Source organism: Numida meleagris, chromosome Z (genome assembly GCF_002078875.1).
Source record: "Numida meleagris isolate 19003 breed g44 Domestic line chromosome Z, NumMel1.0, whole genome shotgun sequence".
In the NCBI taxonomy this organism is placed as follows: Eukaryota; Metazoa; Chordata; class Aves; order Galliformes; family Numididae; genus Numida; species Numida meleagris.
In genome coordinates this window covers 58,075,288-58,101,056 of record NC_034438.1, presented here as the reverse complement: position 1 = coordinate 58,101,056, position 25,769 = coordinate 58,075,288, and the positions used below count along the sequence as shown (strand labels likewise).

The following is a 25,769-nucleotide window of genomic DNA, read 5'->3' as shown; positions in this document are numbered from 1 at the left end:
GATAGGTTCTGGTGACAGCGATGGGTAGGCAGAAACAAGTGTTTCACAGGGAATAGAAACTCAATATTATTTAAGAAAATAACTGTTCATAATTGGGCCTCTGTTGCTTTAAACTTTAGTGGTAATAGTAGTACTGGAACTTCAAATTACAGCTTTCAGTGGCTTCATGCTGAATCTCTCTATTACTCTTCTCAAGTCCATTCTCACAGCACGTGACCTGTAACACTGATACCACCACTTAAATCAGAATTCTGGTGCCCAGCACTGAGGTGTTGTCTATCCCACAGGGATTGCTCATACAGACAGGGCTGGGATCACAGCCATAAGGAAGCTGTAGTGGAGATGAGGTGATTCCCATAGAGGCTGGGACTGTCACTACTGCAGCAGCTGCTGAGGCTGTTGTTGCACAGAGCTGTGTCTGCAGAGTATCCCATGGTCAGTTTTCAAAGGGAAGATGGGGGCTGTACCTCAACAACAGCAAAACTATATACAGGTCCATCTCACAAGGAAGGAGAGCTTCAGGTGTGTCCTTTTCAGCTGTAAATTAAGTCCATATGAGGGATTTTTGCTGTTACTGTTACTCTAAGATATGTTTTGTTATTTAACCCATTACTGTGGTGTTTGAGCAGCTGTGCACACTGGTGTGCAGCTCAGTGCCCACTGGCAGCCTACAGACACAATTAATACTGGAAATGGGAAAGCTCCGTTCCACACAACCCAAATACCTGTTTTTTAACGCTGCAGTGGAAGATGGTCCCAAAAATCACTGCTGTGAAACAAGTTGTGGAAGTAGCCAATGTTAAAAACACATTGGGCTACAGGTAGGGAAGAATTCCCGTGGAAGAGACAAGGAGCTTTGAGCCGGCTGCCACCTACAGTGGGGGGAATGAGAAGTGGCTGAGCCTGCAGTTTACAATAAGTGGGTGGGAACAAGAGACCACTTTGTCCTTCCCGTAACCCTGTCCGGATAAGCACAAATCTGCATATGGTAGCTTAAAACCAGCTCAGACAGGGCTCCTATCTATTTCCCCTTCGAGCCTGGATGAAAAGCATGAGGATGGAGGTCACATAAACTCACTCTGTTCATGCAGTTCAGACCGATTTGCATAATCCAAGCTTTCATTTTAAACAAATTAAGTGCCTGGCACTTTATGGTTGTGAAGAAACCTCCCTGAGGTGTGAGCGAAGTATGGACCCACTGAAAGCAGAGACCACTGCAGGTGGAGTGGGAAATGGCAGCGCGGAGGAACAAACGCTTCATAATGTAAACAGAAGTGTAAGAGACGGGAAATTTTTCACATTTTATTAAATCAGACTTTTACAGTAGTTGTTGAAAGCAAAAAAACACTGAATTATGTTTAGATAATCGTTCCATAAATAATGTGTGTTTTCACAGCAGTCACAAAGTCTGGAATTTATGTGCTAATTACAGACCCCAAATCATCTCTGCACAGATTTGCAATTAAAACTGAAATATTTTCATATACAATGTGAGCCCTGTATTCATAGCAACAGCTAAGAGACATGCTGGTTACAGTTTGCTCTGTAAATCTGAATATTTTATGTTTGAACACAATTGTTTCACTATTGTCCTTACGCTGAGTATTTTAAAAGCCGAAAGAGTTTAGAGCCGAATGCCACATTATGAATAGCTGTTCTTTTCTGAGAAAATATTCTCTGTACAGTTGTGTATATAGTACAACCATCTAAGGGAACAAACAATTATTGAAAGACATCGAGAAAGCAAAATTCCTGCGTACGGTTATCTTCTTAATAAATATTGTAAAAACACATACTTTTAAAACCCTGCAGTGACAGCAAAGTGCAGGAAGAATGCAGAATTAGGGAGAACGTTGAATAATTCAGTAGCTTGTTATGTGATTAGATCTGATTGGCCCATGCTAAGATGCTGCCCATAAAAATGATTTCCCATGGTAGCATTGGTGGAGGGGTGGGGGGTTTATGATGTCCATAAAATGGGAGAACAAGGCTTACTGGAACTAATAATATCATGGCTGCGCAGAATGATTGATGATCTTTAAAAAGGCCCAGATTGGTTTCATCTTTCTTCGGATTTTATCACTCACTCTTTCTTAGTCACGTGCAATCACTAAGGCCAAGAGAGGTAACAAGTGTTTGATGTATGATACTTGAGCCACTTTTGTCAGAACTGCATTTATTTTAAACTGCTCTTGTATTCGATACTCCCAATATGTAGATGTTTTTTTTTATGTTTATTTTTTCTCCAGCTGACGAGAACAGGCACTCCTGGGGTTGGGTCAAGAGGTAAACCAAGCTCACTTTAGAGCAGCAGTGCCAAAAATCGCAGTAAAAATTAAACAGATCCTCCTGCTTGCACTGGGACTATTTCCATTACTGATTGAATGGATAAAGAGCTGCACACGGCTGACATCTTCTTGGGAGAACCTCATATCCTTCATTATTTGCAGTATGCGCACACCTTTCAGAATGCTACTTATGCTTTTTGGAATATATTATCTGTTTCAATTCACTCCATCCTTCACAATCTGCAGAGAGCCACAAAAGCTCCTTTTATGTCAGGAGAAATTTCAGATGAATAGGAAAAAAAAAAACTTAATTTAACCAATTGGGAAAAGGGGGCATTTCCACTTGTTTCCAAAAGCTTTCACGTCTCCTCAAATACTACAAATCAAGCCAGATATCTTAATCATTTGTTGGCAACATTCTTATCAGTGCTTTATTCGTAAAAAGATTGCAGATGTGTGAGCTGAAAAATGTTTGGCAGGGTCCCAGAGGAAAAAGAAAGAGTATTAACAGGTTGATCAAACAGCAATGTATTGGAATACTGCTCATTTGGAGGACGGCACCTTATCCTCATTTGTTCTATCTGGGAGAACAATAAATAGATCAATGTGAAGCCACATCTCTGAGTCCCTCCACTAGCACGCAGACATCTTCATGCACGCAGGTGTGACCGCAAGACTGCACGCAAACCCATGGCATGCCTGGCACAAGGACATGCATGTTCCTTCACTCATGATGGCTCTGTCTTGTGCAAAGCTTAATGGTTTTCTGTTTTGGCGATTTAAACACTGTCTCAACATTGTTTAACAAAATCAAGAGCAGTTCCTGGCAATTAATTTCTGCAGTCAACAGTATTCTCAAACTGGGCAACTCCCCTTGGAACAGGGAGCCATAACAGCAGTGCCTGTGCAAGTGAAAGAGCAAGACAATTCATTAGACGATTCTGCAGCAGCTAAAAGTGGCGGGGGATGTCAGCCTGTGCTCCTGCGCTTCAATACTAATGAGAGTCATTGCATATTCATAACCCTAAATACAGTCAGCTTCTGATAAAAACTTTTGTCATCGAAGCTTCACAGCAAGAGCAAAGCACTGCGCTCTTCGTGTCGCGGCACTTCCGCCAAGTGAGTGCAAGAGCAAGATTGATTGTTTTGCAACGCAGTCTGACAGGGAACTAAGAGATACTGCCCCAAGGGTCCTGAAACTAAGCTTAGTTTGATTACAAGGCTCCAAGTAATCAAAGAAACAAAAGAAAGGGGGGAAGACGGAGGGAAGAACGTTGTTTTGTCTTGTTGATGGGTCTGGGGCTTGGTTTTTTTATTATTTTTTAAAGATAAAGGAAGCCCTAAAGATGTAACTTTCTTTATTGAGTGTTCAGAGTAATTATCTGTTAGGCATTTAAAACAGTTCATATCAATTTTTATCAGGGAAGAAGAAGAACAGTAGGCACTAGCAAACTTGTTCCCATGTTGTAGGAACACTGCTGCATGTCTTAATAGATATAAATCTCTAAAACTGTATGAAGTTTCACGTCAATACGAATAGCAAAGATTAGTGAACTCAACCTGTCAGATATTAAAATCAGCTCTGCCAAGCGTTGTGCTACCCAGAATTCACTTCCTGCAGGTTTCTTTTCATTTTTGTTGTCAGTTCCTTCTTCTCATCACTGCTGCTATTTTTATTATTAGTTTTGAGAAACCACCCATCTACCTTGCTGGCAGTCAAAACCTGGAGGTGCACAGCACTGCTAGCCTTTGACCTCGCAGTACCTGTCTGCTGGGGCAGCTGTTAGCATCCCCTGGAGTCAAAGAAGAGAAACGTATGTTTCAGCACCCACTTTGAAAAAGCCTTGAGCATTTTCTCACTCATAATGATGTCTTGAGCTGGAATGCCAGCACATTTCCACATCTTTCTGACAGGCAAGCAGACTATAAAATATACATAAAATTAAATAAAACAGGACATTAACACAAAGGTTTCAAAATCTGATTACAGTGCAGGGTTGGATTTATTTATTTTTTTCCAGCAATTATGAAGTCTTGCATATGGAGAAAAAAAAACCTGCATAGTTGAAGAGAAATCATGAAGCATTAAGGACGGGAAGGTTTCTCTAAACTGTTAGATATCTCTGTCATATGTATACAGGCTTTGAAAATAGAGAAATCTTGTAGATATGATTGATTGAGGTAACTGATTATCCACAGATATTTTAAGTGTTGAGACATTAAATTGTCAGCCGTATCAGTTTGATTGCAGTAAAACATGAAAACATTGACTTTTGTCTAGTTAGAGAAATTTATTTTTCCCAGAATGACAATCCTTTAAGTAGAAACCAGGCAGTTTGCCAGCTCTCCATGTCATACACTGAAGTTTGCAAATGCAATCCATATTTTCAGATGTTTTTCAGGGTTCAATGAACGGTGCACAGGTCTTTGGCAAATAGTCTTGTAATAAACAGATTTCCATACACTGCTTCAATTCTCCTTAATCCTGATATAGACTAGTATTTATTCATTATGAATAAATGAATGGCATAGACAGTGGTTTGCATTCAAGGTGTATACATACTCAGAGCTCTTCACTTATGTAAAACATTTCTCTAAAAGAATCAGTAACCCTCCTTGGACTGAAGCTATAGGAACAAGTTTGATTAATATGTTTTACAAGCCTGAAGTAAATGCTCATCATAACTGTCAGCAAGCTGACAGCTTTCAAAAAGAGCCTTTGTTCCTGGAATGAGTAATTTGTGTGATCTTCTTTAAGATACCACATTCAAAACCTTAGAGGGAGAAGGTGTTACATTCAAGTGAATTCTACTCAAAATGTGATTGCTGTTAAGTCTGCTTTGTATTCCAGATCCTTGATATGCAAACAGTATTTGACAGGATAGCAGCTTTTTTTTTTTAATTATTATTTGTTCTTGCTTGTCAGAACACCTGTGCTTTCTCATTAAGCAGAGGTGTACTCATGGAGTTTTGTACCTTCACACACCGGAGAGCCACTGTTAACAATGCCATGCTTTGCTTCTTTGTTCACCTGGCTTTTGATAAGTAAAGCCCAGACATAGGGCCTACCTTAACAATTACACTTGGATGAATGAAAGGATAAGTGGGGCAAAAGCTGGAGACCAAACAGATACCTTATGACAAAAGTATACCTTATGAATGGAAGGAGACAACAGTCCTCTACTCTTGAGTATGAAACATTTCTCCTAACTCGTAAAACCTCTGGCACAGAGAACTGGGCAGTGGCGTATTGTGTCTCGAGTGGTAACGAGCAAGTACTTAAGAACATAACAACTGCTGAAAAATGAAACTGAGGTTACCTATTAATGTGGGAAAATATTTCCTTCCTGACCTCTTCAGGCAAAAAGGTTGCTGTACAGCATCAAGCATTGGGTTTGATTACTTTTAGATAGCCAAACTTTGCTCTCAGTTGTATAATTTTGAAGCTGGAAAACAGCATCCTGCTTAAACAGTCACATATTTATCTGTTTATTTGAGAGTAGCTGAAACAAATAACAATGAACTAATCCAACCCGTTTTAAAAATTCTCTCAGAATATTTGACTGAATAGCAGTGGATTCCACGGTTTGATTTCAAGTCAGATAGGGGAATATATTTCTGTACAGCCATGTGCCCTTCTTTTTTCTCTCTGTGGATCTACACACACAAGGGAAAGCAGATGCCCTTTGTTGTTTCGCCTACCTCCACTTAAATAACTCCTTTTAGAGACTTAGGATGAATCCAAGGTGAGAGGAAGCCTTTCCCCTGACACTGGCCAGGCTCAGACCAAGGTCCTCTTGGTTCATAGTCTGGCACGTTAGGTAAGATCTGTGTCCAGAATGTCCTTCCCAAACTGATGTGTGTAAAACAGGGTGTGCTCCTATAGCCAAGAGGATGTGGTTTTGTAGGATGGAATTATGCAAATGCCTGTGTTGTTTACAGACTTAGAGAAAAAGAAAAAATAAGAAAAAAGAAACACCCTCATTTTATATCTTGTTGAGTTCAGTTGTTGCTATCCTTTTAAACATGAGATTCCCTAAATGCAAGCTATCTAACTTCTCCACAAGCAGATTCTGCACAGATCTCCCCCAGCACTACTGACCTTGATGTCTTGGGAGTCTGGCCCCCTAGGACGTATCCAGAAAGTCAAGCCCAGGTGCAGGAGCAGACATGGCCTCTCTTGTTACAGTCAGACGTTTGTGTTCTGTGTTCTGTGGGATTGTACGGGAGCTGATGATGACAACCTCAGTTCTCCCAGCAACTTTCCATAGGTCAAATCAGTTCTGCAGCCTGTCAAAATGACTTGTTGACAATGTCTAACTCTTACCTTCTTCCTGGTCAGCTGTGTGGGCATGTCCAGAGAAACACAATGGAGGCTATCCATCCTAACCCAGTAGAATTTCAATTGTCCTTCCTAGCTGGTGGACAGGATCGATGGACTCCAAAGAATAAAATAATTAGTTTAATCAGTAAGAATTCCTTTCTACACAGAAAAGTATTGCCTTACATGCTCTCCTCACATTGCCTTTGTCATGTGATTTCTCCAAGTCCAGGGTATTTCTTTCCCTGCTCACTGTCACCTGCTATGCCCTAACTCACTTTCCGTTTGCAGAAGCTTCACAGTTTTGATCCTTTCAGGCCATTGTCCTCCAAGTACTGCAACATTATCTTCTTTAGAAGAATTCATTAGCTTTCTCAGCACTAAAATGAATCACAAATTTCACACCCTTTCTCAAAAGAAATCCAAAACCCTGAAGAAGGTGCCATATTCATGCCTTTCAATCTCTGAGAAGAGTGATTTTGCAGGGGGGATGTTATATATTATTATTCCTGTTACTATCTTAAAAAGACAGTGTTTGTTCTCATCTACACATACTGTACGTAATAATTTTCTAGTTTCAGAATTCTGGAGGGAAATCATTCAGTCCTGGTAATTCACTAAAACTGAATCCCTCAAATTGTTCCATCATTTTTGTGCCTTACATCAGCCTGCTAAGGCCACATTTTTATTTCCTTTTAAAATTGACCTTGAAATAGAAACAAAAATACATTAAAAGACTGGAGGAGATGATTCAATAGAAAAAGGTTAAGTTCTGAGTTTTGGTAAGTGTTGACCATGTGAAAATATGATAAAAATCTACAAACATTTGAGGGCTTTAAACCTTAATTATGGGGGAAAATTATTGAGTTTGTCACTGAAGTATTTATTCTGATGTGTTTATCTTATCACAGAAAATGGGCTCAGTATTTCAGACACTGTGGTGTGTTAACTGGTGGTAATTTTGAATCTTTAATGATAAACACTGTAAGATTGTCAACTGAGATAATGGGATGAAAATCTGAACAGGAAAGTGAAGTGTAATGCCTGGAAATTTTATTTCAAAGTATAATCTGCTGAATTATGCTGCAGCATCCCAGATTAATTTGTGGAACCCCCATTAACTAGATAAAGTTCCAGTGAAATGTGTGGTAAAATAAACAGCTCTCCTTGGGCATGGGCATTAAAGAAGTAGAGAAAGAAGGAAAGGAAGGAAGATTTGAAAGGAAGCACACGATTTGGCTGTCCCCTCTCTTTAGTAGATGGTACTGTCTAGACATGTAACTCTTGCTCTTGTAATTAATTTAATATATGATATCTGTTCTAGAGATCTCTGGCTATTTTTGCTTCTCATGGCTTCTTTGATCTTTCATTCCTAGCTGCTCCTGGCCTGTCAGAGTGTACACTCTAATCTATGTTGCCTGGCAGAGTTTCAACTCTGAAGTTTCTCCAAGTTCTTGAGGTCTCTCCTTAACTTTATACTTTCCTAAAATGAAACTTAAATAAATAAAGCTGAAGCAGGACTGTTTCCAACTGCTGCGGCGAAAACATGAAGACATGGGAGTAATGACCAGCATAGTCTAAATGAACATCCCTCATTTGGTTTAAAAGCAGAAAGTTTAGAGGGAAGGTGGCCCAAATTAAGTAAAGGCATTTAAATGTGTTGTAAAGCCATGTAATAGCTTCAAATGTATTGTAAATTTGTTTCTACTTACATTCGTATAGCTTGTATTTTATTATTTAGGAAATTGAATCCTTGTGCTGTCACCATTTCCTCCACTTGTCATGGCATAATGTGAACTAATTGGTACTGTGAAAGGGTTCATCGCTACTGAAGAACATACTTCTCAATTAAGTAGGCATTAGCAAAATGCCACCCTTAAACGAAACTGCATTTTGATTAATAGTCCTAAAGAGCTTTCCTTCTCAGCCTCAGTGGTTCTGCAGCCTTGCAGCATCACATGCAGATCAGGTCTCCCCTGGTTTCCATCACTCAGCCCTGAGCCCTGACTTACTGTGGGTAACACCAAACTCACAACAGCATCTGCACCTGGCAGAGCCGCATTACAAGGAGATGAGGTCCTGTTTAATTAACATGGATGAGCAGTTACGGTCATTCTCTTAGAAAGATATATTTGTGAGGAGCTGCTCTCTATTCAGAATATTCTGAATATATAATACTGATAATGACAGCTTGTTATTATTTGTCATAGATAATGTATTCTAGTTGTTATGCTGCCCATGTTGGTAAGAAAGACTAAGCACACTGCTCTGAGGAAAGCAGAAACATGTTGGTTTTCCCAAGTGCTGCACTCAAGGTGTAATCTGCAACATCCCTTTATCCATCATGCATCCTTACCATGTGTCTGTGAATGAGGAGGCTGCCTGCTCCCTGCCTGTTGTGCTCTTACACTTTCCAGGGCTCTGAGCCCCATCACCGAAACCAAAGGTGTGCAAAAGGCTAAGAGCTGCTTTGGCCAACATTTCCTTTTCTGACTGTGCACATTCAAGCTCCATACAGCCTTGCTCAACAAAGATGAAAAAAAGTTAAAAGGGACGTTTTCTACCATTAGGAATAGGTCTCTGACTCCTGTTCTTAACAGTTCTTTTTTTTCTTTGAAAAATGTACATCATCATAATTATACTTGAGAGGTCTAAATTTAATTGCTTCTTTTAATTTTGAACAAAAATCAGAATGATATAGGCTGTGAATTGAATCCTTTTTATCTTGGATCTTCTGCAAGAAGTTTTGCTACTACTGAAATAAGTAATAAATTTCAGTACTTTCTAACATATAGCACATTCTGTTAATTTTTTACCCAAAAATGATCAGCATTTTTCATGATATTACTGAAAACATAAAGCATTTAGTTTATCAGATGGGACACCTTCCTATAGGTTTTAAAGCACAAAAAGGAACATAGAAAGAAGTTAGGAAGCCAAGCCCATTTTGTGTTTTTTAATACAGAGGTAATATGTCTTTTTTAGGAATAAAGCTGAATTAGGAATAATTCTTCCCTCCATAACATTTTCTGATTTACCACTTTGAATTCTTACACATACTTTTGTTTTTTTTTAATATTATTATCAAGTGAGTCTAAATAAAATAATAAATAATATCACAGAGAATAGTTTTCAGAATTAAAAGTAGTTTCTACGGTTTTTGGTTTTTTTCTCTCTATCGTTTTGATTTTTTGTCAGAGCAGATAATCTTGCTAGCCCTTAAAGGAGCCAGAACCCAACCTCAGCTTCCCTTCATCTCTGGGGCAACCTCTGCAGAAACAGCCTCATTGCCCGTGGGTTGGTACTTCCTTTGCTATGGTTTTGTACCTCAGCCAGTACAGTGGCACAGCAAACAGAGTTGGCAGGCACCCCAGGTATCAACTGGAACAAGCAGTTAACCACTTGCTAATAAATGGGTAGTTTTTATGGCACTTTACATTTATTTTCTATTTTTGTAAATATTTATATACATTGTTTATGTCACATACTGTATATGCCCTTGTGTGTGTGTGAGATATATAAAGGTTATTTATGGTCTGTGTCAAAAGGTTATGAACAAATTGAATTTATCAAGAGGGATCACTATTCCCTTGTGATTATGGCAGCAGTTGTTTCCTGAGTGTTTCTAAAAAAAAAACCTTCAGACTCATCTTATTCCACTCGGTGCTCACCAAAAACAATGGGTATTTAGCTCTCAAGCTAAAATCATTTGGCACAAAATCAGACTAGGAAAAGTGGCAATATACATTATTAAGAGGAAGAAGGTTTCACCTGAAGACCACAGGTAGCACAACAGCTTGAAAAACATTCAGGTAGGGTGAGGAAACCCCAAAGGAAAAGGGCTGCATAGAGGTTGTATTTTTCTCTACATGCCAATAACATTTCATGAAGTGGGGAATGATTCTCACCACTGACTGAAATTGAGAAGAAAACTACAGAACATTTCCCACAACAAAGGAACCAATTTCCTTTCTATCCACAGAGGTAGGGATGGACAGTCTCTCAGTGCATGCCATGAGCAGAGTTTCAACTTACAGGAAGAAATCATCTGGGTAACTGAGGGTTTTTCTTATCCTCTTCTGCTGCTGCAAGGAGTTCTCTATGACTGGATGTCGTGACCCATGATAAATGGTCTGACATCCACACTTGGAGAGGAAAGCCATTCAGAAAAGTGAGCGTTGTTCTTGACCCGTCTCTGAGTGCTTCTGTGGTCCAGGCTGTTGGGTAGTGCACAAAGTCACCTGGCTGCACATCACATCAGTTCCTACAGTGAATAAAACCATCAGTCCAAGGAAGAGAAGGAATCATTTTTTTTTCCCAGATAATTTTCTTTCCACTCCTTCACTGTGCCAGAAAAATAACAAACACATCAGCAGACTATCAAACACTATTTTAATATTTCTGATGTTCATCAGTGAAAAAAATATAAACATAACCCATCACTGTACATGTTGTACTAGATGTCTAGAAAGATAATCTTTACCAAGATATGAACAAAGCCTTTTCTGCTGGATTTCGGGCCCATACCAGTAAATTTGTACCTGCATCAAATCATATTATGTTATCTTTCATGATAAGTCAAGTGTGCTAATACCATTTTCACTTTAAAAGATGTTTGCAAATAAATACCATCCTGTTTCCCCATATCTTTTTCAGCTAAACATTAGGAAGTATTCTGTAGGACACACTAGCAGCCTCTTGGTTTATTCTTGCATTTTTTTTCTTACCAGATGTATTATAGTTTAGAAGAATATGACCTATTTTGAAATCACTTGCTAATTATTATATATTTATAATTTCATCAGTATTTTTACAATTGGCACTAAAAAAATCAGGTGCTTTAATTAAATTTTACTACATTTGTTCTTACATAAAAAATTTAAAGACGAAATAAGTTACAATTATTCTTTGTATTTTGTAATCAAGACACATACTTTTAACTAGCCTGCAACTTCATCTATTGCACAGTAATTATAGACAATGCAACAGCTCAGAGTATTTACATAAGCTGTTCAGTCACAGAAAACAATCAGAAAAACTTTAATAACACCAGATTAAATCTTGAAGTTATTAATTCATTTTAGTTGGTACTTACATATATAAACATTTGGGACAGTGATTGCAAAGAATAGATGATGACCTCAAGATTCAGCCCAACCCTAATAGATTTTGTCTCTGCCAAATGTTCCCATCATCAATTCATCTGAATGTTTGTTTTAATATCATTCTCTTATGACTGAAGTTTGGAGATATTTTCTTGAACTACAGATATTTTGGTGGTTTAATCTCATAATAAGTATTAAATATAACTTGACAATAAAGATTATCAGACTGGTTTTAATAAACTTAATTTGCTGAAAAATTATAAGTACAGAGCATGAGTTCATGAAGGCGGAAAACTAACTCACTGCATATGAGAAAATTTATGTTCAATACAGTTTTGCCTGAGCAAGGAGAGAACGGGGATTTGACTAAGGCAAATACAGCATCCAGAAAAATGATGCCATTTCCTGATGCTAAAATCAGGATAGTCACTATCCAGCATACCACTTCACCCTAAATTGGCTTTGTCAGAGTATACTAATGTTTATGAGCTATCAGCACCCAATTTGCCCTATCTATAAAGAATGGAGCGAAAAGTCTGCTTCTTTTCTTTTGTTTTTCTTTGATTTTGCAAAGGTTACAACAGGCTGTCTGTCTATGAGCTACCAGATCCACATATGATCAAATTAGGAGAGGATGGAACATAAAGACTTTACCTGGTTAAGCTTTGGTTACTCTAACAGATAAATCCTTGAACTGCAGGTGGGTTGCAAACAGATTTTGTTTTCAACGTGTATTCAACGTACTTAGAAAACCCATTTTTCCTGCTAATATTTTCCATTCCAAGTCAGTATCATGCCAATGTTTGTGGTAACTGCTACAAAAATGCAGGCAATAGGCTAATGAGAGATCTTTTAGAAATCAAACCATATGAAGAATTTGATTAAAATGCATTGTATACGAGTTTGGTTCTCTACTGTTCTCTATTGTATACAGCCACTGCAACATGGGCTCAGAATTACCAAAGCCGAACTTTGGTAATTTCTATGTCAACACAGTTATAATGAGCAATGGCTATGTCAACCTGGACAGCTTATCCCACCCTCACACCCCAAGCTGCTTAAAGCCCCACCCAGACATCTCTCAGACCTCTAAAATGTGACATTGCTGCTTGTGCTCCAGCCCTGGGGGAGCACTGGCTGGTTCTCAAGACCCAGACCCTCCCACTCTGTTTGGTATCCTGTGGCCATCAAAAACTGCCAGGACCCGAGTCCAGTGAAAGCAAACTGATTGCTACTGCTGAGAAATGGTTTATTACCTTTTCTTCCCGACAAATGGTTAAACTGCTAGCATTCTCCACCACTGGCATGGCAGTGAATGGAGAAGCTTTTAGGCAGGATTTCCACAAAAGTTATGCCCATGTTCTGTAACCGTGCTGCAGATTCATTTTTCTCCTGAAAGACTGTAAGTTTAAAAATACCTCATATATATGCAAACATGTAGAAGAGTTTATATATACATATATATATAATTTCTATCTCTAAAATATTAGGAAATTATATATACTTATATTTGTGTGTATACAATTATGTATGTGTATATGTCTATATATGAACTCTCCTGCTTCTGAAGTACTATCAGAAAGGCTCATCATCACTTGCTATGGAGATAGAAGGCAGCTTACTAAGTAGCTTTTTAAGAACTGGAATATACCTGCCATCTGGACAGGGACATTACGCACTGCAGGTGCAAGGTTTGGACACAGATTTCTTGAGTGTGACCCCAGAAGTCAAGTTCAGTCACTGAGTCACTACTTGACTGTAGTTTTGACCAGTGTTTTACACACATTTGGCATTAGTATAAATGACTGTATAAAATGCAGAGTGATAAGGAATTAGTTCCAGTAAACTTAACAAAAATCGGGGGGGGGGGGGAAGGGAAATGTAGTTTACAGAGCCTTGAGATACGCAAATCTTTTATAACTGAAAATGTTTTGGAATTTATCAGTATAAAATAAAAGAGCTCCACTACAGCAAAGAAGAAAGTATACAACACAAATAAAAACATATGAAGACATTTAGAAACAAGCTATAACTTGATTTCTACAAACCTCCAAACACACACTCTCCTGTTCTTCCTGCAGCTTGTGAGGGAAGGGTGGTTCTGGGTTTCCTCTACAGATGGAGAGTTCAGCAGCATATTCCCATTCCAGCACTTCTTCCAAAACTGCCACTTTATCCTGCTTTCTCTAACACCTGCTACAAAATATTTCACACTTGCTCTGTTTCGTTCGAAGCATGGGAGGAAAAGGACACCAGCACCATTGAAGGTTGTGTCCAACACTCTGACTGACATTTCCAGAGCAAGCAACTCCCACTGCCACTGCACTGCTGCAGAAAGGTCTTTATTTCATGGACACTATCCAGGGAACAGCAACACCAGCACAGGTGCTGACATCTCAGGCTCAGTGAAAATGGATGGGCTCATGGGATTCCTCTAGCCAGTCTCTCTTTCGTGATTTTCTTTCATGATATGTGATCTCTTGAAGATGGAGTGCTGCTGCAGTCACATAGCAGTAGCCTATGGCAATGGGTGAAGAGGAAGCTTTTCCAAGCCTCACGCAAGGAAATGCATTAAAAATGTAAACCATACTAGCTGTTACATATTTGTGTGTTCAGGTGGCTTATTGGTATGTAGCCTATTGTGACACAGCAAAATCTATCACATACATCTGTGGTTGTTTAACACCATACAGCTCTCATTAAACACATTGGCCAAGGTTCTGTTGTCCTTGCAGATTCATCTTGGTTTACAGAGACCACAAATCTCACTCTAGGTCCTTCCTTGTCCTACTCCTCATCAAGAGAACTGTCTCCTCAAGTAACAAGGTCTCCGGAGCCCATGAACAGTTTTGGAATTATGTCTGCTTTTGTGGGGTCCAAACCACATGCCTGAAAAGAGTTTACATTTAAAATATCACAGGACAGAAAAGAATGGGATGTTATGGATCAGCTGAATATGCTGGCTGAGACTACTCCCTGGAGTGACCTCAACCATGAGCTCCACATGGGAACACCACAAGATCAATGTCAATGGGTCTGAGGTGCCTCCAGAGCCATTAATTCAAGTATGAATTACAGAAACTTGGTTTGGGTATTCTACCAAGAAAGCTGAGCCCCAGCTGCAACACATGGGGTCTATTTGAAACTGTGTAGACCGTATTGGTTCTGCTTGCCATTGCCTTTTGGCAGCCCCTTTTCTGTCTTTCCCAGGGTGGTTCCTTAAAAATGAACATTGAATTACAGTACCACAACAGAGTTGCTCCGAAGGTCAAGATAAAAAAAACAGTGTTGTGCATGATATGGGAATGGTTAATAGCAAACTAAATAAAACAAGATGGCCTCTTTTGCCCTCCAAAACTGAGACAATTGTTGGCAGTAGATTCACCATACTGGGGCACAAATTTCCCAGAGGAGCCCAAGGGCTGTAATCCTGCCTGCTATTAGTGCTGACCTGTACAATGACCTGTCACGTAAAACAGAGCAGCCACACAGCTGCCTGGTGCTCCCCATTTAGATGAGCGCTATGTCCATCCCGACGGCCATTATTTACACTTGTCAGTGATAAGGAGTGGATGCATCACAACTACAGATTAACCCTCTGCATTCCAAAGTGAGGATCACAGTCTCTGCTCAGGAGTTAAAAGACAGTGAGGTGGACATGGGAGGTATTTTAGGATGTATGAGGTAAGCTCTGTAATAAAATGTACCGATTTGGAGATATTAAACAGTGGGATTATTCCACTTCTCTTGAAAGGTGGCTGTTTCCATATTAGCTACATCTAAACAATGAGCAAACCTTTATCTCACCAATAAGAAATGTGAGTAGCATTGCATTTTCTATCCACTGTTGTATGTATACAAAAAGCATAAACTGATATAGCTTTTTGCAGTGGATATTAGATTTTTCAGTACTCCTACCAACCCACAGAAATTATATTTGCACAGTACAAAAAATTTCAAACAATGGTAATAGAAGGGAAAAAAAATCTGTTTTTCTTTTTTTCTAACTTGGTGTTAACTTAATGATATGCGACATTGCTATCAGTGCAGAGCAATAAAAATGAAATGGTACCCAATGTGCATAGACACTATGGAAATTTCAAATGACAACAGCAACAACAAAAATTATACTTTCCCTTTCCCTTCCCATGCCCTTTGCATTAACGTAAGGATATGTGACTTTGCTACCCATGCACTGCAATAAAAATGAAATTGGTGGCCAGTGTGCCCGGACAGTCTTCAAATAAAACAAAAATAAAATTATGCTCATTTGGATCATGTAAAGGATACATGACACGAGGCACAAATTTCACTTTGCTACCACATCTGAAATAATATGCCAGCTGAGAGCATATATTTCTTTCTCATCATGAGAGAGAAAAAAAAATGTATTTGAAACCATCTCTTTTAATTTCTCTTCATTGTATAAACACTAAAAAAAATGTGCTTTGCAACAGTTTCTTATATTATACTCATATTGTGTTTATATGTTTCCTAAATGAATGCTTTTTTGGTAACATGTTTGTGTCTAATGCTACTCATATAAATAAAAATATATAGTCATTTTATGGAATAATAGGCAAACAGACATCTGCACGCAACATTTCCCTCATTAGATATTTTCGTGTTAGTGTATTTTTATGACTTTGCTGCAAAATACAATGTGCTGGTTTGAAACCTTCTTAAATATAACTTATTATGTATGTTAACAACCCACATGCTTTAGTTATACTCAGAGAACTGCTTAATAAAGGAGTAGTTAAGGCTGGCATAGCATGAGGTGCTGCAACCCAGAGGAACACGCCTGCAGCACTCCATCAGCAGTTTTGGCAACCATGGTATAAAAAGGACATACAACTATTAAAAAGTATCCAAAGGAGGGCTACAAAGATGGTGAAGGGTGTACAGGCCAAGGTGTGAGAGGAGAGGCTGAGGTCCCTGGATTTGCTCAGCACAGAGCAGAGGAGCTGAGGGGAAGCCTCATGGTGGCTGCAGCTCCTCACAGGGAGCGGAGGGCAGCGCTGAGCTCTGCGCTCTGTGACAGCGACAGGGCCTGAGGGAACGGCATGGAGCTGTGTCAGGGGAGAGCCAGGTGGGGTTTAGGGAAAGGGTCTGCACCAGAGAGCGGTGGGCATGGAACGGGCTGCCCAGGACAGTGGGCACGGCCCCAGTGCTGGAGTTCAAGAAGCGTCTGGACATCTCTTTCAGACATAGGGTTTGGGTTTGGGTGGTGCTGCATGGAGCCAGGGGTTGGACTCATGATCCTTGTGGGTCCCTTCCAACTCAGGATTGCAGGGGGCACCACCACTGCTTACAAACAGATACACACTTCCACAGGTAGAAACCCTCCATGAAAAGGAGTGAGGGTGTGCAGGCTGAGCCACTGGCAGAAGCAGGTCAAGGAGATAAGGCGAACATTTGAACGTATCTGTTGTTTCCAATTACATTAGGATACATAACAACCCAGAAACCAGGGGGAGAGATGGGACAATAATCCAGCTACAGGAACATACAAGCACTCCGCTTGAACACTGTCTCATTGCACTACCAAACTGTCAGGCATTGCTGAGTGTCAGGTATCTCAGCCAAGCTGCCACTACAACAAACTAGTGAGGAAATGACTCCCGCACCAGTCAGCCTGCACAAGAGGACTGCATGGAGCTGAGCGCATTTCAAATACTGTCTCAGCTGTGATTGTAAAAATGGAATGAATCCTCCAAACCGTTCGTGCTTTCAGCTGGGTTTGATCAAATTGTACACCCTCCATGCCTGGGCTCTGAAAGATGAATATGTAATTGAGAAATTCTCTCTTCTAAAATATTTCTTAAATCCATCGACAAAAGAGTTTAATCAGAAAGTTACTCCCTTTTCAGTGATAGTTCTGCCGTAGCTGTTTGGATAAAATGACTGGAAATCAGAGATACAGACATTTAAATAATCTGTTAAAAAGCTATTACGTTTCCCTAATGCTAGTCATTTTTAAATGGCTCTTGGTTTGATTCATGAACAATACATGAACAGTGCATGATTCACATGAGCAATTTTTATGAAGTACTTATCTCAAAAGGAATGTCAGACTGGGTGAAATCCATTGTAGATTGCAGCATTTTCATATGTTTTTTAAAATAATACACGTTAAGGTTCGGCTTCTCACAGACCGAAGTTGACACAGAAGTTGGGCCCGCTGCAGAAGATCAAGGAGCCAAAAGAGGCTGAAAGATGTTATATAGATAATTGCAAAGATCTTGCTACAGTTCAAGTGCTTTTTAAGTTTTGTCATGACTTTTTGCTATCAGAAACCGTCAGATTTCATTGAAGTCAAAGCTTGCTACTTAATCATAAGATCCATAAGCATGCAAATATTAATGCTGCTGCTATGCAAAGAATTGCCTCGCCTTATATCGCTTTGGAAAAATAAGCCTTCCTTTGCTATAAGGACAGAGTCTGAAGTGGGCACTGAGCTGCTGTTGGTGTGTCTGCAGGCAACTGGCAACTTCTGCCTTCAGTGTCAGCAACTGAATGGGTATGGGGCTGTGGTGAGTTTATGTTCCTCTGTGCAGCTATTCCTCAATTGTCCCAGCTATAAGATATGGATTAGACAAATTGTTATTGATCAGATCAGGATACTGCAAGGACTAAAAAATTCCCAGTAATCTAGCAGAGAATTTCCTATAGTTAAATGCATTTCATCATAATGCAGAAAACACTAGTACAAAGGCACTCCCCTCCTCTTATCTAACCCATGTGGTGAATGTACCCATCATTCCTATGCACAGTTGGTGTTGGGATGATGTTAGAAGAAAGCTCTTATTAACTGCCATTTTGAAAAAAACAGTATATTGCCAGTTGAGTAGTATAATCAAAATCCAATGCATTGTTTCTGCTGTGTTAGAAAAGAAGTTGGATTATGCAATTCAGTGCCAAAGTGACTTAGATCTGCTTAAAGTACTCTAAAATATGGTAAATATTTAAATTGATAAGCAGAGATGTAATATGGGCCACAATAGGATTAATGAATAAATAGAAGAGTTTTATGTTATTTATTTACAATCACATTTAAAAGTAGCTCTACATCTATTAGTTTATATTCAAGGTACAGTTCACGTGGGATGATAGGCTGCCAAGTGATGTAGGTACAGAACCTCTTTCTCGATCTGAAAAAGAATTTTTTTCAGTTTAGACATTTATCATGTTCAAGTTCACCCTCTTTTCAAGGGTTTGTGGAAACCTTAACACAGTCTAGCCCACGGCACCCTAAGAACTGTACTTACAAACACAGAATCAAAAAGTTGCTCTGGGGAAAAAAAATGTTGTGGTTAGGATCCTAGACAAATTATAAATCTAGGACACTAAATTTTAATGCATCCCAGTTGTACTCCATTTAGAGAAATGATGCTTCTTTTATTGTTTTAAGTTACTTGGGCCTATAATCAGGTTCCCAATATGTTCAACAAAGCATCAGGATACATAAAATATCTTACCAGATAATCCTCTTTGGAATCCACAGTTCAGTTATTAAGTATTCCTTTCACTAATCTCTGTAATCCTCTGTTGATAGAGGTCAGTAAAACAGTGGCTAAATCCCATATGATAAAACTAAGACTAGATTTTGCAATCATTCCCTTCATATTTTTTGCTTTGTTTCTCCCAGCTGTTGTTAGTCGCATTACCAGTGTTACAGGTGCCACACTTGGCACCACCCAGAAACCACAGGGAAGGGTTATTCACGTGTGTGTGTTGGCCATGAATTGAAACTCATCAGAAAACTCAGATAAATTCAGAAAATGCATATGAAAGTCAAGACCAGGGTTATATGCCATTTGATAACTGGGATGACATTAACTCACTTGTGTTCACAGCCACTAGATTAGCAATCAGTGTTAAATCTTCACACGCAATGAAAGTTAACAATGCTGGTTTTATATTGTCCCTCCCCAGAAAGAAAAAAAATGTTCAGTCTGTTTTCTCCTTTTGATTACAGTTCATTTAAGGGAAGAACGTTACTGCATGCTTTGAAAATGTTTTATGTGTCTTTGGCTGATGGAACACACAAAACGTTTGAATAGGCCCATTTATTTGAGCAGACGTATTAAATAATACTTTAAATGTGAACATGCATGTCATAAATTTTGTAGTCTCTTTAAAGTAGGATAAATCTGTGTATTTAAAATAGTCTTTCTTCAAAGCCATCTTTTTTTTTTTCCAAAGAGTCATAAAGGAAATTCTGATTTGTGCTGCATGAACAATGCCAGCATCATCATTTTAATGTTATCCATATGGGCTTCTAATAATAGATAAGAGACTACATTTGTATTGTATGTCTTAGAGACATTTAAAATCTTGATAAGGAAAGGCTGATTTCATTGGCCCCACAGTTAAAGGAAAGCAGACCCTAATTAAAAGAATTCTGTTCTGAATTAACTAGTTTGACATGTGCTAATTGACAGTTCCTGTGAAATGGTTCTAATTAAAGTCAGTATGTCTTTTTCAATTAAAAGGAAATTAAGAATATACTAATATACATTAACAACTTAATCTGCCTTCAATATCCCATACATCAGCTGCTTTTTTCTAATGTTATTGGAGAACCATCTGACATGCATCTTCTACTGTTTGGTTATGGTATCTCATTATTACTCAACAAGAATGCAGGCACTGGTGGATATCCCCTAGAGCTAGACGATAACCTGCCTTTTACCTGATGTTCTCAATTCCTCATCTCCTGTCAAACCCACCTTTCTACAAAGAATAAAAAAGGCTTCCCTGTTGAAAGGAGATTTCCTTATGAATTGCATACAGTGGTAAGTATTGTCAATTAGTAAGCAAATCCAAACTTTTGATAGAAGCCCTGAAAATAATAGTGTATTTTCTTTCATGATGTGGTCCAAATAAAGGCAGGATTTTGACTTTTGAGAGCCATCTCTCTTCATGTTGTGTTTCTGAAGTGAATGCTGGGCAGATTTCTCTGGTGGGAATGCTTTTAATTGTATATACAAGAAGAAAATAGAAAACATGCCTGCTTGGTAGAGCAGTGCTGAAAAGCATCCCATTGTTATTGCCTGAAAAGTGACGTGGCTGTTTATAGACACAAAATTAAGTATTCAAATATGCAGTTGACTTCTTGCTACCAGTTCCATGGCCTTACTGCTACTGACTTTGCTAACTAAAAAAGCTCTTAAAAATAACAGGCCCCACACTGATAAGATCACTATCTTGAACATATAAGAAACTATGCAGAAGACTAACTGTTCATGTGAACTTTGCTATTGATTTTTCAAATATTTTCTTTTCTTGTTTGGGAAATAATCATGATAAATTTGGTCAATGCATTATGAGGAGAGTGGAGTCACCTGGGAAACAAGTAGAGTAATTGCCTTAAGAGGTAGTTAGGTATCTGCTTTAAAAAAAACTCTTATCATATAGGCTGTTAAGAACACAATCTCACTTTTATTATAAATTTTGTATGTCATGGAACACTACTTCAACTCTGAATATTCATCCTAGTGAATTTATCATAGGGAATGTATCATCAGGCCAGTTTTTACCAAAGCTTGATTTGACTCCAGAATATCTTTTTTATCAAGCAACTCTTTTAAATCTTAACAAAAACACATATAAATATTAAGATAAAACTCAGTAAATAATCATTTACTTGTGACATTAGGAAGCAAATTAAGTAATAGAGTATATATTTTTGTAGGTCCAGATGTTAAAGCAGAGGGTTGTTGATAGTGTGGCTTAACTTCAGAAACCATGTAAAGCACTCTGGGAAAACTGGTAGTTGAAATGAGGTGGGATTTTTTTTATTTTTATTTGTGCTTGTTGGCTTTTCTGATATTTGTTGTAATTTATATTCATTTTAAGAAGCAACTAATAGAATTCTTCATGAGATTAACTAAAAATGACCATGTTGCATACTACTGTTTAGTTCTCAATGAATGCAGCCAGATTTTCAGAACTGCGTGGCCAGATTACGCATAGACAGCTACTTTCTTTTTGCAAAAGCAAATGACAACGAGAAGTGTAAAACCTTGTCCCAAATCATTTAAAATACAGATTAAAAAATCCCATCCTAAAGCTAACAACAGCTTGTTTGGTTGCCCTTCTTGCTACCATACAGACCCTATACTCAAAGTCTGGGACACAACAAAATGCTAGGGCCAAGTGCCTTGTTTCACAAGCTGGATGAAGGTTTTTTTTTTTAGATTGTCACTACAGCTTCAGTAAGTTCCCTCTCAGCTCCCTTGTCTTGTGTTGCAGTGGGTCCCTGCCATTCTAATGGAAGAATTTCAGGGCAGTGGGAGAATTCTCCTAACCTGAAGTAAGAAAGGCAGCAGCTGAAATGTAGAGTTGGGAAGTGGCTGCTAGCTTCTGTCAGTGGCATTAAATTCCATCTCTCTTCATGGACTTGGAGTAAAGAGTATGATGTGTTGTTTCAACAAGACTTTATTTCACTAAATCAGGTGCTAAGATAAAGTTTCTAAAGATACTTTGTCCTAAAGAAAACACCCGTATATTTACAGCAGAAATTAATATATCTCAAATTTCTCTTTTATTTTAAATGCAGAAAGCTTCCAAAAGAAAATGAACTAGACTCCTTGGTGCAATGTCTTTGTGGCTCCTGTAATCTTTTAATATCTCATGGTCTGTGTCAGGGACAGTATTTTCAAAGAGCATTTATATGTGCCCAGGAGCATATATGACTCACAGATGCCACTCTTTTCTCAGCATCAGATTTTTAACCATTATCTCAGTGTGGTGCTGGTACAGATGCACCACTGAAGTAAGATGTTAAACATGTCTCTAAATTAGTAAATAAACAAATCTCTGGGAGACAGTAGAAATTCTGACTACTTGTATTCATTAAAATTCCATGGTTCTTTGCACAGGAGGAATGCTAATCCTGGAGTCTAAACTGTGACTCAATCCCGCAGTTCCTTAAGACCTGCTCAAAATAGAGTAAGACTACTTGCAAGGTTCAGTTTAAGGTCCAAGGTGACTGCAGTTCACTAGTGTTCTGCTTCTCCACAATGAAGCTTGTTTTTCCACTGACTGTGTTATTCTTTCTTCTCTTCCCTGCTTGCCCTGTTGCTTTTCTGCAAGCTGTTAAGAGCTTGCCATGTTTCATCTGTATTTCATGCACAAGTGAGAGGATGAGGAGAATGGTATGTGAAACATTCAGAAAATTATTTTCCTCCTACTCCCCTTTCTAAAATTGTTCCAGTCATTCAAATCTTCAGTCTGAAAGTGGGGAGAAATGTGGAAAGAGAATGGGGCATAATTAGCAAAACTGTTGCTTTGATTCTGAAAACACTTATGAATGAGTTGCACTTGTCTCATAAAAGTAGTCATACCAATTTCATGAAAATCATGTTTGCTGGATTATGTGAAAGCTGTACATTTCCAGGAGCTGTAGGAATCTTCTCTAAATGTAAACACTTAAAATGAGGTTAGTCCTAGTAGCTCAGGAGCACTGCTTACTCACATAGCTTACTCGAAAGCCAAGAGGCCAGGTAGGAAGAAGCATTTCTTATCTGGATAAGGGTCCTGCTTTTGGTAAATACCTTACTACAAGAAAAAGCAATATCAACACTCTAAAAGGAGAGTATATACATATCTCTGCATGAACCATAGTAGTTAATCTGTAAGTTACCTTCTTACAGATGAAGGTCTAGATGCTTTTATGCAGCATCTCACAGCCCTGAAAGTCAAAAACCCAGTAAGATCCCCAAAAAAAGGAATATTGTTCCTATGAACCTTCCAGAATGCAGCTATCTATGTCTTTGTATAAATAATTAGTGAGGCAGTCTTTCTGTTCAAATCCAGCCTCACTAGATAGAGCTGTTTGTGTGGAGAAGAAACTGCTGTGTTCTCAGTGCAAGCCAAGCACATCCTATAAATTCTAGAATCCAAGAAAAAATTTATCTTGGCATCAGGAGTGCTCAAGAAATCAGCATGTGGGACACAGGATGATGTGGTCCATGTAGAAGCCTCTGGTTAGCAAGTTTTTTCTCCCAAGCATCTGTCCTTCTTACTGCTCTCCCTTCTTTCCCCTCCCTTCCGCAGCACTTACTGTTATGTAGTCACATTTTCCTAGCCATGAATGCTTTGAGTTATACATTCTCTTAATACATACATTATAGAATATGTTTGTTTTTGCTGTTAGAACAAATAAACATATTTTCAACATGTGTTTGCTCATGAGCTGAAAAACAAAGTCATGTGGGGGTGTTTTTAATATCTTGTTGGCTTCTCTGTTGAGAATGTTTGGCCCCAGGACACTTTCATTTACATACCATGCCCCACATCTTTTTGATTATTGTTAATTGAATATCTGAATTCAAGTATTCCTGATTCTGACCCTTATTTGTTCAGCGCACACTTTCATACACAGTGGCATTATTTTCGCTGCCATTACTATTGTGCAAATAATTATTTGCATTAAAGTCATCTCTTTTCTCAGCAGAGAAAAGGACTTAAAATCAATAACATGTCTGTCTTTGCTACAAATAGTTGTACAGAAAAGAAACATGGCTAGATGTTTACATGTCAGTTTCAATTTTAAACTCCTACAAGTATTCAAATTTTTCTGACCATTGCATTCATATTTTTACATTTAGGGCTAAGCTTTGTGATCTTCACCTTTACCCAAATGTGTCCTTTTTAAATGAAAGCAAGAAGCTTAACTAGAAAGATTTTAGGGGTTTTTTAGCCATAACAAAACAGCCATAACCACTAGCTATAGTTTCCTGGAATATGGCGGGCAGAAATCTCTCAGGAAGCTTTCCTCCTGCTACAACAGGAAAATCTGATTTGGGCTCTGCATGATCCAGATTTTGACGAGTATTCAGATCACTATGAGGTCACAGCTAGGGAAGACCATCAAACACATGCATGGGTGACATTGTTACCAAGTGGAAAATGTGCTGAAGTTGTGAACTGGTAAGGAGTCCTGTACTTGTCGCAATTATCCTTGCACACTTTTAATTGCTGGAAGGATCAGAAGAGCTCCTTGCAAGTGCAGGAAGAAGAAATGCTATTGGGATGCCCTTCCAAATGTTCTGCAGCTCCTGATAGTTATCCTTGCAAATTTAGGCATAGAACTGGGCTCATAGTACTTGAAACGATGGTTATTCAGCCTTTGCATCTCTGAGGGCAGCAGTGTGGCTTCCCATGAGCTAAGGAAATGCAGAAAGCACTCAGCTCTGAGTGGATCAGGACCTGCCAGTCCTGTTCTAATCCAGACAAGCAGTCCTAGACATATAGTACATCAACATCACTTTGTGAGCCAAGGGTTTTTGAAGATCTCAAATCTTTCTTCTAGGTCTTTCACCATTTTTCTACACACAACAAAAGCTTACATTGTTTTTTTTCCCTTTACAAAATAACTGTTGGATAAAATTGCTGAAGATCATCTCTTGTGCAGTATGGCAGGACACATTTAGTCTTGTTAAGCCCCAGTCTCTCTATGTGTAACATCATACTGACTGCCATACCAAAGCGGCAGTCATACTGAAGCAACAAGTTTCTCACGTGTGCATCTCTCTGCGGGTATGCCATATATTAAAGGAGTGAGAATCTCCAACATACCTATACAAAGAGCATGCTGAAGTGCTGCAGAGGTTGCTGAATGTGCTAGGCATGGTCCAGTGTGTGAAAAAGTGTACAAAGCATCAGCAAAAAGCACCTTGTGGAAAAGTAGTTGTGCTTTGCATCACAAGAAATATTAAAACAGATAGCAGCAAAAACAGACTGGCACTGTATCTCTCTTCAAAATGTGCAGGTACCTGTGTTTCACTATGGGAAACTGCACCTGCCTGGGCCTGTTAGGCATTTTGGCTGGCATTAACCTTCTACACCTATGACGCCCTCAAAGGAGGCCAGTTCTGGCATCTGAGAAGAAAAATTTGTGCTGTATATTTCAGACACAATTCATCCTACTTTGGAAGTCTATGGGAGATTTTCAGCGGACTTCAAAGAGCGTTGGCTCAGCACCTACCCTACTGTTAAAGCAGGTCCTCATGTAACAGAAAAGTAATTGGATCCAGCCTCTAA

At 38.8% G+C, this 25,769-nt stretch overlaps 1 long non-coding RNA gene across 1 annotated transcript in view; it reads right to left on the bottom strand.

Moving 5' to 3' along the window:
* Nucleotides 1,336-25,769, bottom strand: part of LOC110390055 — a 39,474-nt gene continuing 15,040 nt past the window's right edge. The window contains exon 5 of the long non-coding RNA XR_002433509.1: nt 1,336-10,873. This is a non-coding gene — a long non-coding RNA (uncharacterized LOC110390055). The remainder of the gene's footprint in view (nt 10,874-25,769) is intronic.